Source organism: Loxodonta africana, chromosome 6 (assembly GCF_030014295.1).
Source record: "Loxodonta africana isolate mLoxAfr1 chromosome 6, mLoxAfr1.hap2, whole genome shotgun sequence".
Classification (NCBI taxonomy): domain Eukaryota; kingdom Metazoa; phylum Chordata; class Mammalia; order Proboscidea; family Elephantidae; genus Loxodonta; species Loxodonta africana.
The window spans coordinates 51,118,984-51,134,147 of NC_087347.1; positions in this window are offsets into that span (position 1 = coordinate 51,118,984).

The window sequence follows — 15,164 nt, forward strand, 5'->3', positions numbered from 1 at the left end:
ATAAAGTCTTGGAATTACGTCCTTGAAGTTAAACTTTTCTTCTTGACATTTAACAGGTTGTTGGAACAGTCCTAGGAAGGCTTACTGAGAAGCAGCTTTCAAAATCAACAGGACATCCTGAATACCAGAGAAATCTGCCCAGGATTGAAGTACAATTAGGACCATGTTTTGCTATATTTAGCAAAGCCTCCAAAAGTTATTATTTTTTTTTTAAAAAGATTTGATTTTAATGTGTTAGATGCTCTGGAAACCCTGATGGCATAGTGGTTAAGAGCTATGGCTGCTAACCAAAAGATCAGCAGCTCAAATCCATCAGGTGCTCCTTGAAAATCATATGGGGTAGTTCTACTCTGTCCTATAGGGTTGCTATGAGTCGAAATCGACTCAACGGCAGTGGGTTTGGTTTTTCTTTTTCTTTTGTATTAAATGCTCTAGACCTCAAAATATTGATACAAGTGTGATACTTTATAATTTAGTTCAATTTTTGGAACAACTATTCTCAGTACATAAAGTGAGAACATGTCAGCAGTAGAGCTGTCAAGGGCAATTATTGGTGGTTCTGATCTTCCCTGAGTGAATATGGAGGAGACTAGTTTTAAAAAAGGTGAAGATTTATATATATTTTATTTTTAACAAATTCTGTCATGTTTAAATTACTTAATCTTCTCTGCATATAATTTATGAATTGAGAAGTAAATTTGTTAATATAGAACATATTTCCAGACTTTATTAACAGGCTGTATATTTTCTTGCCTGTGTACTATAGTCAACCTTAGTCACCTTTATGTGCATTCTTGAGGAAAATCTTCAACAAGCATAAATGAATGATTCAGTTTTGTATTTTTGTTCTCAAGATTGTACATATTCTCTTATCTGGTCTAATGTCTATATGGTTAATGTCTACAAGGTACTAAAACATAAATTTTATAATCTCTTGGACGATTGAGTGCTTTATCTTCTGATATACCAGGATTAAACTCCAGGTATTATCCAGTCCAAAGCCCTCTTGCTATTCTGTGATGCAAACATGAAGCAAATATATTGATCTTACTTGGCAGGTCTAGATGTCGGTTCAGATACTAATGGATGTGAATACGTTCATTTTCTAAGGGAGTTTACTCTTTCTCCATATGAAACAATCCGTTTGTCAGAGTATTATGGAGGTATAGTTTGCGTTTTTAAAAACAGTACTCCAGTTTGTTGTATTGTAATTATGTGTTGCAGAATATCTAGGCTTGCTAATGACGAATAAAAGTTTGTGCTCGCATATCTTTATTTAACTGAGTTTTGAGTTATTGATTCTCTACAGTTTAGTTGGAATAAACTCATAATTTTTTTGGAGGAGGAACCGTAAAATAGCATCTAGAGTTGATTAACTTATTTATACATTATCATACTGTTTAATTAACCTACTGCACTGTTTTCAGAGTAAGAGTGGTGAGATGTAGCAGAGGAATAATTTGAATAGCATTAGGGGTTTACATGGAGCACAGTGTTTGCTGTGTTAGGCTGAGGGAAGTTATACAGCTGGGTGGCCAAATGGAGTAACGTTGCTTTTGGTTTAATGTTTTGAAACATCATAGCTTCATAGAGCTTTTTGAATAGATGCCTGGGCAGGACTCCATGTATGGCATCATGTGGACATAGAGAGAGAGGATATGTGCATGTGTGAATGGTGAGATTCTCACATTCAGAAGACATTTCATCTGCAACCAAAGTCCTCTCACCTCAGGAGCAGGATGATATGGAGAGTGATTCCCAGCTCCAGCAACACTGTGCAGCAGTCTGGGGCAGGAACCAAGGGGTATAATAAGCAAATAATGCAAATTACCACAAACCAAATAAATTCCCCCATTGCCCGTGATTAGTAAAGGATTCAGCTCATTTTGCTGAGGGCTCTGTAGATTAAATTTCAACTCAGAACTGTACAGCTTGATCAGTAAAGTTTATAAATGACTTCACAGATGAGGAATGCCATTCAATAGTGAAGATGCACTTCGGTTCCTAAAGCATTTAAAAGGCTCCACAGCTGAGATGTGCCACAGCCCAGAAGCAGGTGCCCGGATCTGTTCCAAGTTAAACTAAATCAGCAGAGTATTCATATTCCCTAAGAGTACAGTCTAAAAGGATAGTAAATCACATATAGTGAGTATCTTAATTATTAAGTTCTGTAAGTCAATTAGCAAAGTAGGCAGCCATCTGACTGGTACAGTGTGAGACTGAAAAAAAAGCAAACCCGTTGCCATCGAGTCCATTCCGACACATTGTGACCTTATAGGACAGAGTAGAACTGCCCCATAAGGATTCCGAGGCTGGAATCTTTGAGGAAACAGACTGCCACATCTTTCTCCCACATTGCGGCTGGTGGGTTCAAACCTCTGACCTTTTGGTTAGCAGCTGAGTGTTTAACCACTGTGCCATCAGGGCTCCAGCGTGAGGCTAAATGAAGAAATTTTGCTTTATTGGAAATAATGATGGCAATAGGGCATCCAGGAATATCTAAAACTTATCTTAGACTACAGTCACCTTTCCCTATGGGGGTATATCATATGGAAAGATGACATGTAAGAGCAAAGTAGCCTTTATTGTTGGCTGGGCTTGGGTCCTGAACCACAGAACAAGGGAGCTCTGGCCAGCTGAGCTGTGGCCATTTTTTTCCCCTCAGTTTAAAAGGACTCAGTTTCGTATAAAAACAGGCTGTGAGTGGGTGAGAACTGCTCAATTACTAAACCTTCAAAACCAATATCCAGATTTTACTACTGAGCTATGCATAAAAAGAAATCAAATTGGGGGAGTGGGAAGAGGGAGGAAAGTAAGAAGGGAAGGAATCTGCAGTCAGTATGGTTGCTCTGAATTTGTGATTTGGGCTGCTTCCAGATTTCAGCTCCACTTTCCTTAGGTTGTAGTTCTCTTCCGTATGTTCCCAGATGGAGTTCTAGCCATCACATCTGCATTTCAAGCATAAGATAGAGGAAGGGGGGAAAGAAGAGGCATTCCTTCTCTAATAGGAGTTATACGCACATCACTTTTTATATCCTGTTTACCAAATCTTAATGGCATGGCCTTACCTAATTTTATGGGAGACTGGGAAATTCCATCATATAGGCAGTTTTTGTTTTGGATAGCCATGTGCCCCCAAAAATAGGGCATCTGTTACTGGAGAAGTATGAAAGGACAATGGGGGACAATTTCAGTCTCTTCCACAAGTGGTGATGTTTTTGTTTGGGATCTATATTCTCCTTCTTCCCCTGCCTCCCCAGGTAAAAGCTCAATCCTTGGGAAAAGAAAATATAAAGCAAAACACATTGTAGAATATTTCAGGCCTTTAAAGTGTATATCAGCTTAGTAATTATAAACATGGCCTAAGTTGAATTTATGAATAAAAGTATTTTTAAGAATGACCGCATACTCAGATTTTACTCACAGATATGAACAGTGATCAGATACATTTATGACTACAGTTTGTAAGGGATGTGATTATGGAATGGGTCTCAATTAGATGCCATCTTATACACGTGAATGGCATATGCTATTCATTGGAACTCCTGGAACAAATGAGTAAAGATCAAATGGCAAGCAAAACTATTAAAATTAAATGGTATTTTGTGCATGTTGAAGAGTAAAGTTTCCTATGCAAAGTTATATTCCTAGAAAGGAATTGATTATTGTGTTCAATCATTGCAAAGTGGTTGGGCTTCCCATAAACAGTCATTACTGCCTCAATTTATAATGACACACACGCTGAAAGGCTTCATGTTCACTGAATTGCCTTTTGGCTGTTTCTATAAGAAGAACCTGAGACTGATGGATACAAACCTGTGATAATAGACACGCTCGAGATCGGAAAAATGTTAATCTAAAACTAAATACTATCTTCCCTCCTTCTTTTTTCTTACTTCCTCCCTCCCTCCCTCCCTCCCTCCCTTTCCTTTCCTTTCTTTTCTTCCTTCCTTCCTTCTTTGGTTTTGAAAGAGAGGTAGAGAGGGAGCACTGGAGACAGCAGCCATAGTCTAGGAAGCAGTTTCCAGTGTTCTTTTGGTCTTGACCTATGTGTTGACATTAAAATTAGTTTAATATAGATGATCATGATTATGTTGTTTTCCATACTTTGATATGTATTTGTTACTTTGGTGGAGTTATAAGTAAATAATAGTAAAAAATAATTGTAGGTGGGTTGAACCCTCTTAAGATAAAAGAAAGCAGCATTTCAGATAATCTTAATGCCGTAACACCAGGAATAAAAACAAAACAAAACAATATTTGCATTTTACTTTTAAAGACTGATTTCATTCATTTATTCATTTTTTCATCCAACAAATAATTATTGAACAACTACTGTTTATCAGGCATGGCACTAGGTGTTGGAGATACAACAATTAATAAAATAAATTTTCTTTTTTCTTAAGTATTCATTCTATGGGTAGAAGACTTAAACAATAAACATAGCAGGATAAGGGGAATAGAGAGTGATCAGAGGAGTGTGTGTGTATGTGTATATGTGATATTATGTACAGACTATGATGACATTGGAACAGAGATTTGAAGGAAGTAAGCCATAAGGCTAACTGAAGAAAGAGCATCCCAAGAAGAGGGAGTAGAAAGAGCAAAGGCCCTGGAGCATAATAAGGAAGTCAGAATTGTTGGAGAGGAACGGGGTAGGGATAGTAGGTGCCAAGAGGTAGGAGATGAGGTAAAAGTGGTAGTGGAGGCCTAAATCATGTAGGGCCTTATAGGCATGATAAAAACATTAGATTTAACTTAGCAGTGTATGAGAAGTCATCGGAAGTATTTGAAGGCAGTGATTACATATTATACTAAATGATATATGCCTAAAAAACACACATGCACATGCATTTTCATTGTAAATAGACGTATGACAATCAACTTGCTAGACTCAAATATTTTAGTTAAACATAATTTTAAAATATTCTCGAGTTTATTCTTTATTGTGGATCTGCCTTCTCAAAATCTTTGGATTGAATGTGTCATTTAAAAAACTTGCCTGTCACAATGTGTCTTACACAGGAGCTAGAGGTAGAGTATATTAAAATTACCATTCTCATAGAGTGGTCTTGATTTCTAATGGAGTGATTTTTCCAATGATTCTAGTAGAATGATATTTTAGAAAAACATTCTGATTACTTTGTTAGTAGGTAGAATATGAAAATCTTCATTTTGTATTTTAGAAGCCACATATTAGGCTATTGGTAGGGAGGGTACATGCTAGCTCTAGGTCATAATAACTTTCTATGGAGAATGTCTTCATGGGCTTGTTAGGTATTTGGTATAATGCCAAACATTCAAAATTGCTTAATTCATACATTTAAAATAATTTTAAGGTTTATTAAATCCACATGTATTTATGAGAGCTCGATTATAGATCAAAAAGTTGGCAGTTCAAATCCACCAGCCGCTCCTTGGAAACCCTATGGGGTGGTTCTGCTCTGTCCTGTAGGGTTGCTATGAGTTGGAATCGACTACAACAGCAACGGGTTTGGTTTTTTTGGTTATATTTGTAAGATTGGTCATAGTTAAATGATTCCTTTCTACATGGTTTACTTTTTATTATTTTTAGTTGATACATTATTTCTTTTCTAAAAATTATTTCTTATTTGTAAGAAAAAAGTCAATTTTTTAGATATGACCTTGTGTTAACACTGTTTCAACAGTGGGGGAAAACAAAAAGGGAAGTCAAATTAGTTTTAAAGGCTTTGCCTTTGAAATACTATAATAAATTCAAGCTTGAGGGTTGAAAGTAGTGATCAGAAATTATGTGGACTCCTTTAAGCAGAGTTATAGTTCACCGACACAATCCAACAGGCTGGATAATGGAAAAAATTTATAATAACTAATTGCTGCTGTATCAGTTTTAATATCCACCCTTGTTTTGAGAACTTGATATATCCCAGCTCTCAAGAGCATACCTATAATTATGCTTTTGAGGTCTTCAAGTGCATTATCACAGAGAGACACTTGAACTCCAATGTGAAAAGGTTAATTATTTAGAATAGCCTTGAAGACGTTCTGTGGTATGAGTGGATTATATGAAGACACCTTGAAATGACTATAGAAGTCCCAAGAAGATAAATGTAAAAATCAATTGCTTGTCTATGTTGAGTCTCAGAAGACTGCTTTAGAATATTAATGATATTAGTTACTAATCCTGTTTTCTGAAACTGTTTTAAAATGTTATTTCTCCCTCTAGCAATGCAGGTCTCCAGATGATTGTGCTAAAATTTAGCTTAGATTTTCCATTTCCTGACTTTTATTATGGGATTAATCCATAGAAATTCATTCAGTGATGAATAAACATGGCTTGCCTGCCACATGTGTCTCTGTGGTTTTCGATGTGTTAACTTAATGATTATGGGGCCTTTAAATAATTATAACAAGAGGTTATTATTATGAAATGCTCATTAGAATATTTTTGGGCTTGGACTATCCTCCATGTTTGAAAGTCTTGTAAGAAAAAAAAAAATTATAGCCATAAACTGGGAGCAGATTTGAAGTTTCAGTAGTCTACTTCCTAATCTACCCATTAGATGTCCAAAAGGTATTTATGGACTGGATGTCACAGAGTTGAGGAAATGCATTGTTAGATCCTTATTTGCAACTTTTCCCCTCCTTTAATGTAAGCCTTCTTTTTTCATAAACTATGAGCCCTTTCCCCTAAAAGCACAAAATTTCCTTTATTCTTCTCTGTAATGGCATTGAAGTCTATTATTTTCCTCCTCATCCACCCTAGGTTTTAATTCCCCTTTCTCTTCAATGTCATCAGTGGTCCAAACAGAAGTCCTCCTCTCTGACTTCCAAGAGTTATGGTTCTTTCTCTCTGGAGTTATAGTTCTTCCCAGGATCACCAGCTTGCCAGCAACTGTAAATCACAATGTAATTGACTCAGCCAAGGTAGCAGATTTCATGGCACAATTCAGTCAACTAAGAAGCTGGGGAATGTCTTACATATAACATTTAAAAAATTCTCATTTTTCCATTTCCTTACTTTAGGCATAAGAGGAACTTTATTAGGAGGGTACTGGTGCATCTCACAGAATCCCAAGATTTGAACAACCAGGGAGCTAACCAGTGATCTCCGAGGCCAAATTTGTGGCTCTTCCCTTTACCAAACTGCTATTAAAATGATTTTGGTCCATTGACAACTAGTTCTGTGATTGTTGGGTAAAACTGTAAATTCCAGGGAGAGGGAATTTGGTTGGTTAGCTTGGGGTCTGGTGGTCACCTCTGGTCAATTAGCTGTGGCCACACATGGGGTCATTTAGCAGACTGTTCGAGACCCACCCCTATAGATCAGGTGTGTTTCCCTGAGAAGGGGAGGAATAATGGTGAACCAGGCAGTCAGAGTGGGAGTGTCTATTACACTGTCTTATAGGCTGCTCTGTCCTTGTTAAGGAACCTGAAATACCTAAGCCCCAATCTCCCCACACACAGTAGTGGCATTCACTACATTTCTCAATGGATACTTTCTAATTTTCCATGCCTTGCTATCCTATATTACCATTGGTGGATTTAGGGTAGGGAGGGGTTTCCTGGCATCTAGGCATACTCTACAGGGTTTCTTCTCTCCCAATTTTCTTCCCAGTCTTGGGGTTTTCCTTGTTACTAGTAAAAATTCACCTTAGTTTCTTCTACTTAATTAATTGATTAGCTAATCAGATAGTTATGAGACGTATGTTGAGCATCGGGTTAGGAGCTGAGGAGGTCTGTTTTAGAGCGACTAATTCTGTCCGGTACAAAGTACCTTTTTCTTTGTTAGTTTAATTTGCCCTTTTTTCATCTTTATGCAAGATATCAAATGTTAATTAAATGCCAACAGTGCTTCGCATTTTGCCCAGACCTTACATATATCATCTCACCCCTTCTTCTGAGATGTGCAGACCAGATATTGTTATCCTCATATGCAAGAAGAAACTGAAGATCTGGGAAGCTAAGTGTTTAATGTGGGTTTTTGTAGCTATTAAATAGCAGATCTATGGCTCAAGTGAACATCTCACAGTGGACTCGCTAGTAATTTCATACTGAAGGTTGTGGTTTTACTCTTCTCTGCCTCTACTATTGACAAATCTTATAGCATCAGTACTTTCAAGATATAAAAACAAAAAAAATAGGAGAGTAAAATGATGAATAACAACAGATTTTTGCTGAGCACGACCTATATCAACCTGCCACCAAACACTTAGGAAAATGGAGTCAATAATTTTGTTGTATATACCGAAATACTGTCTTAGCCTAACAAAAATCCATCAGATCTGCATTTGTTAAATTATTTTAAGAGAAAAATGGAATTACTTTTAACCTCAATCTAAATTTCTAGTGATTAGATGGTCTCTAGACTTGATTGAAAGTGTAGTAATAGAGAGAAAAATCACTATTCAAGGTCACCAGGGAAAGCAAATTTTATAAAACAAATTTGCTAAGGATAAACAATAATTACTTGTACCAATTATCAAATTTTAAATAATTTAATTCCACTGTATACTTAGAATGCAAGCATGATTACTGAATCAATTACTATACAGTTGAAGGGTACAACCACAAACATATAAAATGTTATTTTTTTTTTTCTATCAAAATATTTAAGTGGTTATCATGGTGAAGAGTGAAAAAATAGTTTTTTGGACAAAAACATCTGAGTCAGTGTCTCTGTGTAAATGTTAGCAAATGACATTTGAATCAGCAAGATTTATTACGTATCTTCTTTGTAACTGACTTGATATTACATAAATGGAAAGCTAAAAATAAATGAATAAAATAAATAAGAATAAAATGTCAGAAAGTTCCCTTTCAGAACTGTGGTAATTTGATTTGGTGAGTCATGAAGTGAAAAGGCTGATTTATATATATATTTTTTGTAATTTTCCACAAAGTTCCACACATGATTTGAAATATCCCAGTTACTTTTACAATTTGGAAATAGTTGTGAAAAAGTTATCACTGGGCTATATTTTTAAATGCTTATTCTTGATTCTACGCTCTGAAAATATCAAAGACTTTCTGCAAACAATACAGTATGAGAACAGTTCCATCACCACTCCATGTACCTCTCCTTCCTTTTCTGCTCTTCCCATATGCCACTCCCCACCTCCCCCACTTCCCAGTCTTGATTCTGTACCTCAGCATTTCTGGCATTAACACCTGTGAGACATGCAAAATCCATTCATTCATTTATTTAAACCAATATTTTAAAGCATCCATATGTACCAGGTACTGCCTAGGATGAGGCTAAGGCAGTAGTTGAAGGCAGAAAAGATGGCAAGATTTTAATTAACTTATTGGCAGTAAGAATGGAGGGAAGTGGATAGAGTTGAGACAGTTGAGAGTTATAATTATTCTTGGTGATTGATGAATGTTAGGAGGTATCTCTCTTCTAAGGCTTGGTCAGTACATTGAGCATATTTTGTAGAGTAGTTTTATATTTCCAGAAAAATTGTGCAGGAAGTAGAGTTCTCATGTACCCCCTCTCCTCTCATTCCTGTAGTATGAATTGATTTTTAATAAAAGTAGTTTCTTTTTTTTAAGTGTTCATGTTCCAAGCAGCCTTAGGAAGGTGAAAATGTTTTTGAGATGCATTCGGTTTTCCTGATGTTTGTTTTTATATCATTATGAGATTTATACAAAATACGTTCAATGTAAACCTTTAAAATACACTTACAAGAAAGCAAAACAGACTTGTCGACAACTAAATAGGCTGTCAAAATAAATCCATACAATCTCAAATATAGATGTACAGATGCTGAATAAAAAATTTCGATGTACGTTTTAAGATTCCATTTTTAAATAACCTGAAACAAATGTCTTTTCTAAGCTTTCTCTTGCCAATAGATGCCATTCTAAGGAGGGATAATTTCACTAGTAGGTACATTACTACCACCTAATTTATGAAAGCCCACATCACCACAGATGTTTGTCAGACAGGCAGATGAGGACTTCATGGATGATTTCCTCTTCTTCCCAAGAGCAAGTGTTAATCTCAAAGAGATTTGAAAACCTGCCATTAAGCACCAGGTCAAAACACTCACTTGAACTCAATCTGTATTCCAGGGGTTATCATGATGAAGTAACTCTTGAGTTTACCATATAAATAAAACACTCATCAGGAAACTAGAAGGCAGTCTCACAGTACTTTGGATTTAAGTGTGTACATTTATTTGTTCCTTTCCATAAAAGTTCTGCACCCTTTGGCTGTTTCTTTAATAAAATATTTCAAACATCCAAATGGTTTGGAGAATAATATAGTCAACACTTATGAACACACCTCCAAATCAAAAAATAAAGCTTGAACAGTTGAAGAGCTCTGGGTACCCCTTTCAGATCACATTTCTGTTCCTATCCATCAGAGGTTGTTTCTATATTGAGTTTTGTGTTTCAATTCCTGTGCATTTCTTGATACTTTTACTACGTGTATGTTAAATGAAGGAAGCCCTGGTGGCGTAGTAGTTAAGTGCTACGGCTGCTAACTAAAGGGTCGGCAGTTCGAATCCACCTGGTGCTCCTTGGAAACTCTGTGGGGCAGTTCTACTCTGTCCTATATGGTCGCTATGAGTCGGAATCGACTCAATGGCACTGGGTTTGGTTTGGTTTTTTGGTTTATTTTAAATGACCACCACCTGTCAGTTTGTCGTAGTGTGGTAGCTTGTAAGTTAATGTGATGTTGGAAGCTATGTCACTGGTATTTCAAATATCAGCAGGGTCATCATGGTAAACTGGTTCCAGCAGAGCTTCCAGACTAAGACAGACTAGGAAGAAAGATCTGAAGATCTACCTCCAAAAGTTGGCTGATGAAAATCCTGTAGATCACAACAGAACGTGCTTAACTCTCTTGCTTTAGACATGTCATCAGGAGGGATAAATCTCTAGAGGAGGACATTATGTTTGGTGAAGTAGAGCACCAATGAGGGCCAGGCAGATACTCGATGAAATGGATTGGCACGTTAGATCATGAGCTAAGGTTCACCGAACATATTTTCTACCATTTCGTTTGCAGGTTCTATACAGAGGTACTAGAATCTTGCTCTAGAATGTGTAATTATAGGAAGCCTACTCTTTAATTCCTGGCGTTTTTTCCAGCAAAACAGAAAAGCATGCCATTTAAAAATCTTCTTATAAGATGATCCAGTGATTTTTTTTTCAAATTGTTAATTGAGTGACTTCATTAATAAATTTTCTAGTGTTAAACCATTCTTGCATATCATGAGTGATTATTCATAAAATGTGAACATCTGCTTTGCACACATCATCAGGAAAGGTCAGTTGATAGAAAAGGACATGATGTTTGGTAAAGGGTCATCGAAAATGAGGGAAACCCTCAATGAGATGGTTTGTCACAATAGCCACAATGATGGACTCAAACACCCACGACCATGAAGATGGCACAGGACAGGGTAATGCTTTGTTCTGTTAGACATAAGGTCACCATGACTTGGAACTGACTTGACAGCAACTGACAACTATGACATATTTAACTGAACAAAGTCTTAATTTATTCCACATAATTATCCTTTCTTATTGAACAATACAAGGAGTATAGAATGCTTTAGCATAGATTGCACTTCTCCTGTATTACATGCTATTGCTGACCATTATGTAAATTTTACCTTATTTATTCCTGCCAAAAATTAGACACTTTTTATTGATACACAGGCAGTGCCCAGGTTATGAATGTCTGGTTTATGTATTTGTCCTTTAATGTTACATAACTTTGCCCTCACTTTGAAACAATTAAACCAACAACCCCTTCTTACAACAAATTCTTCATCACAATCACCTTCACTTGCTGTACATGCAGCTTTTAAGTCATTGAGAAGACTTGGAGCCATTTCTTGCCCTAAAGTATGGCTAAATAAGAACCATATGCACCTGTTCCGACTTCCCTACAAATTCGACTTAAAGACACAGCAATGGATCTCATTTGTAACCCGGAGACTGCCTGTATATAGCCAATCTTTTTACCAGTTTTTTTGCTCATCATTTTTATTTGCTCAACATATTTCTTTGCATCTCTGTCCTTCTTCTAAGATTTTTTTTCTCCCAGAAATATATTCTTTAAAAGTTTCTTTAGCAAGAGTATGTTAGTGGTAAAACATCACAACTTTTTTATTTTTTTTCTGTTCTGTAATTGTATATTTTCCAATGAGAGTCCAGCTAATTATTACATTTTAACTTGAAATTATTTTGTCTGTATTTTAAAATTATTATTTTGCTGTTACCTGGCTTCCACTGTTGCAGTGGAGAAGTTTTGTCTCAGCATGCTTGCCATCCCTTTGCTGATAATCTGTCACTCCTCTCTGATGGCTTTTGGAATCTTTGTCTTTCGTGGTCTGTATTTTCACTATTGTTTGTCCACACATAGTTTTATTTACCCTATTTTTTTTTTTTTTTTTTCGGAGATACCATGTTTTTTGAACCTGAGGATTCACGTTTTTCATTAACTCGGAAAAACTTTCACCATCATTTCTTCCGAACTTGGCTCTTTCCCATTGTGTCCATTCCCTTGTGAAATTCCATCTCAATTTGTTCTACATGTGTCTCTTCCTTGTTGCCCTGTCTTCCTGGATAATTTGTTTGCATCTGTTTTTCTGTTCATTAGTAATCTTCAGATTTTTTTGCTCTTTCACATGTTTATTGTTTTTTTTTTTTTTATTTCAGTTACTATTTGTGTAATTTAAAACTCTGCTTGTTTCAGAAAGTATTTTTTCTGACTTTTTGGGATTCAGTTTTCATTTTTTAAAAAATTTAAAACATGTTTATGTTATATTCTAAGATTTTTAATTCCAATATCAGAAGTCATTGGGAATATAATTTGCTTTTTATTATTTCTGATGGCTTTGGTTATAGTGGCTTGTTTCCTCATGTATTGTGTAATTTTCACTTAACCCATAGGACCATGAATTTGGGGTAATTTGTCAGTATTTACCTGATGAATCCTATTTTGATGGTATACGCATGGAGTGTTGTCAACTGAAAACAACTGCAAATTAATTACTAAGCTAGCAGTTTTCTGAACAATGTTGGTAACATGTATTTGAACTGCAGGTTTTTATGGGACAAACCTGTGGTTGAGAATTTTTAAGATTAATATTTCCTTTTTCCTTATCCAGAGCACTTTCCATTTGCATTTAGTCAGATTAAATAGATTGTATTGTGGTACAAACTCTGAAATCCCACTGGCTTAGTTGAACAAAAATTTATTTCTTGCTCATGCAAATCCCATTGTGGAGGCCTTTCTCCAGCTGGTAACTTAAGGATCCAGGTTCCCTTTCTCTGTGACACCATCATCTCAACATATGGCTTCTAAGTTTGCCTGGCAGGGAAGACGGTGATGGACCTGGCACACAATCTTTTAACTACCTCTACCTGGGATTTAAATCCATTGCTTCTGAGGGCAATTCATTTGCCTAATACAGTCATATGACCCACAACCAACTATATGGGAGATGGAAAACAAGGAGCATTCAAGAGAAGTAATTAAATCTGCCACATCATGAAAGTCAAATTTTCTTTTTATCTCTTTGTTCGAAGGCAAATTTTTTTTTTCCTCCTAATTCCCCACCATCACTAACGATATAACACTAATAAGGTCTTGGCTCTTTTGGGGACCAGCTCTGCCCCTTGTGTGGACAAATTCTTGTCCCCCTGCTCTGTCACTAAGTTTAAATCTTTTCATTCCCATAACTGACAAATACCCATAGGACAAGTATAATTTCTATTTCTGCCTTCCACTCAGATTTCCTGATGTTTCTTTACTTTTTTCTTTTTAGGATTGCCCTTCATCTTTTGTGAGTTCAGCTGTACATTTAAATCATGTTTGTTATGTTTTATCCAGCATTTCTACATGTTTTGCATTGAGTCCGTTTTCAGGATATGTAGACTTTTCAGGATATGTAGCATCTGTCATATTGCTAGTTGCCTTAGTCATCTAGTGCTGCTATAACAGGAATACCACAAGTGGATGGCTTTAACAAAGAGAAATTTATTCTTTCACAGCCTAGTAGGCTAGAAATCCAAATGCAGGGTGTCAGCTCCAGGGAAAGGCTTTCTCTCTCTGTCAGCTTTGGAGGAAGGTCCTTGTCATCAATCTTACCCTGGACTTGGAGCCTCTCTGCACAGGAACCCTGAGTCCAAAGGATGAGCTCTGCTAGCAGCACTGCTTCTCTTGGTGGTATGAGGTCCCCAACTCTCTGCTTTTTCCTTTCCTTTTATCTCTTATAAGATAAAAGGTGGTGCAGGCCACACTCCAGGGAAACTCCCTTTCCATTGGATCGGGGATGTGACCTGCAAGGGTGTTACATCACAGGGAGAGATTGTGATTTACAACATAGAAAAATCACAGAATGAAATTATGTAGACTTCTTCAGCTGGTGTAATTCTTAATATGTGATCAGTTAATGGATTTTGAAGACCAAGAAAAACATTAAGCTTTCTATCCTCACATGGCATAATAAATGTTATCACTGAAAGAGAATTTTTTTATAAACTGCTGTGAAGTTTTTCTATATATATGTGTGTGTGGTGTGTATATGTATGTGTGCATATACATTATACTATGTATATGTATGTGTGTGTGTATGTACAATATATCACATACATTAAAATAAAACAGGGGGCAAAGAAAACTCAGAGTAGAATTGATGTAGAACTAGAATGTTTCATTTCTTTCACTGATTATTAATTTTCAAATAATATTTTAATGAAAAGAACCAGATAGAAGTACTATGATTATAACTATAGAACTGATACTTTGCTTAGGTGGCCAAATGATGTCAAATACTTTAGTTTGCATCCTATAAACCTATCTGTGTTGTTTGTCTCACATCCAATCTATTACTGAACCCTGCTGCTTTTCCTTCATAATGGCTGTTAGCACCACCTCATTATTTCCTTTTCCTGTTCTTGTAACGTTTACTGAGACTGTGTTCATCCCTGGTTTGGGCAATGACTATCTCCTCCAACAATCCACAACTCTCCAATTCTCTTTTCCCCTACCTTCAAAATGATCTTCTCAGTCTACTACTTTTATTTTCACAGTTTTCATGTTCAAAACCAGAGTACCCTGTAATATGCCATTTCCTAAGTCCAGATTTAGTTTGTCAAATAAGGAAAAATAAATGTTTTATGAATAAGATTAAAATAAGGATTAGATAATTTAAAAC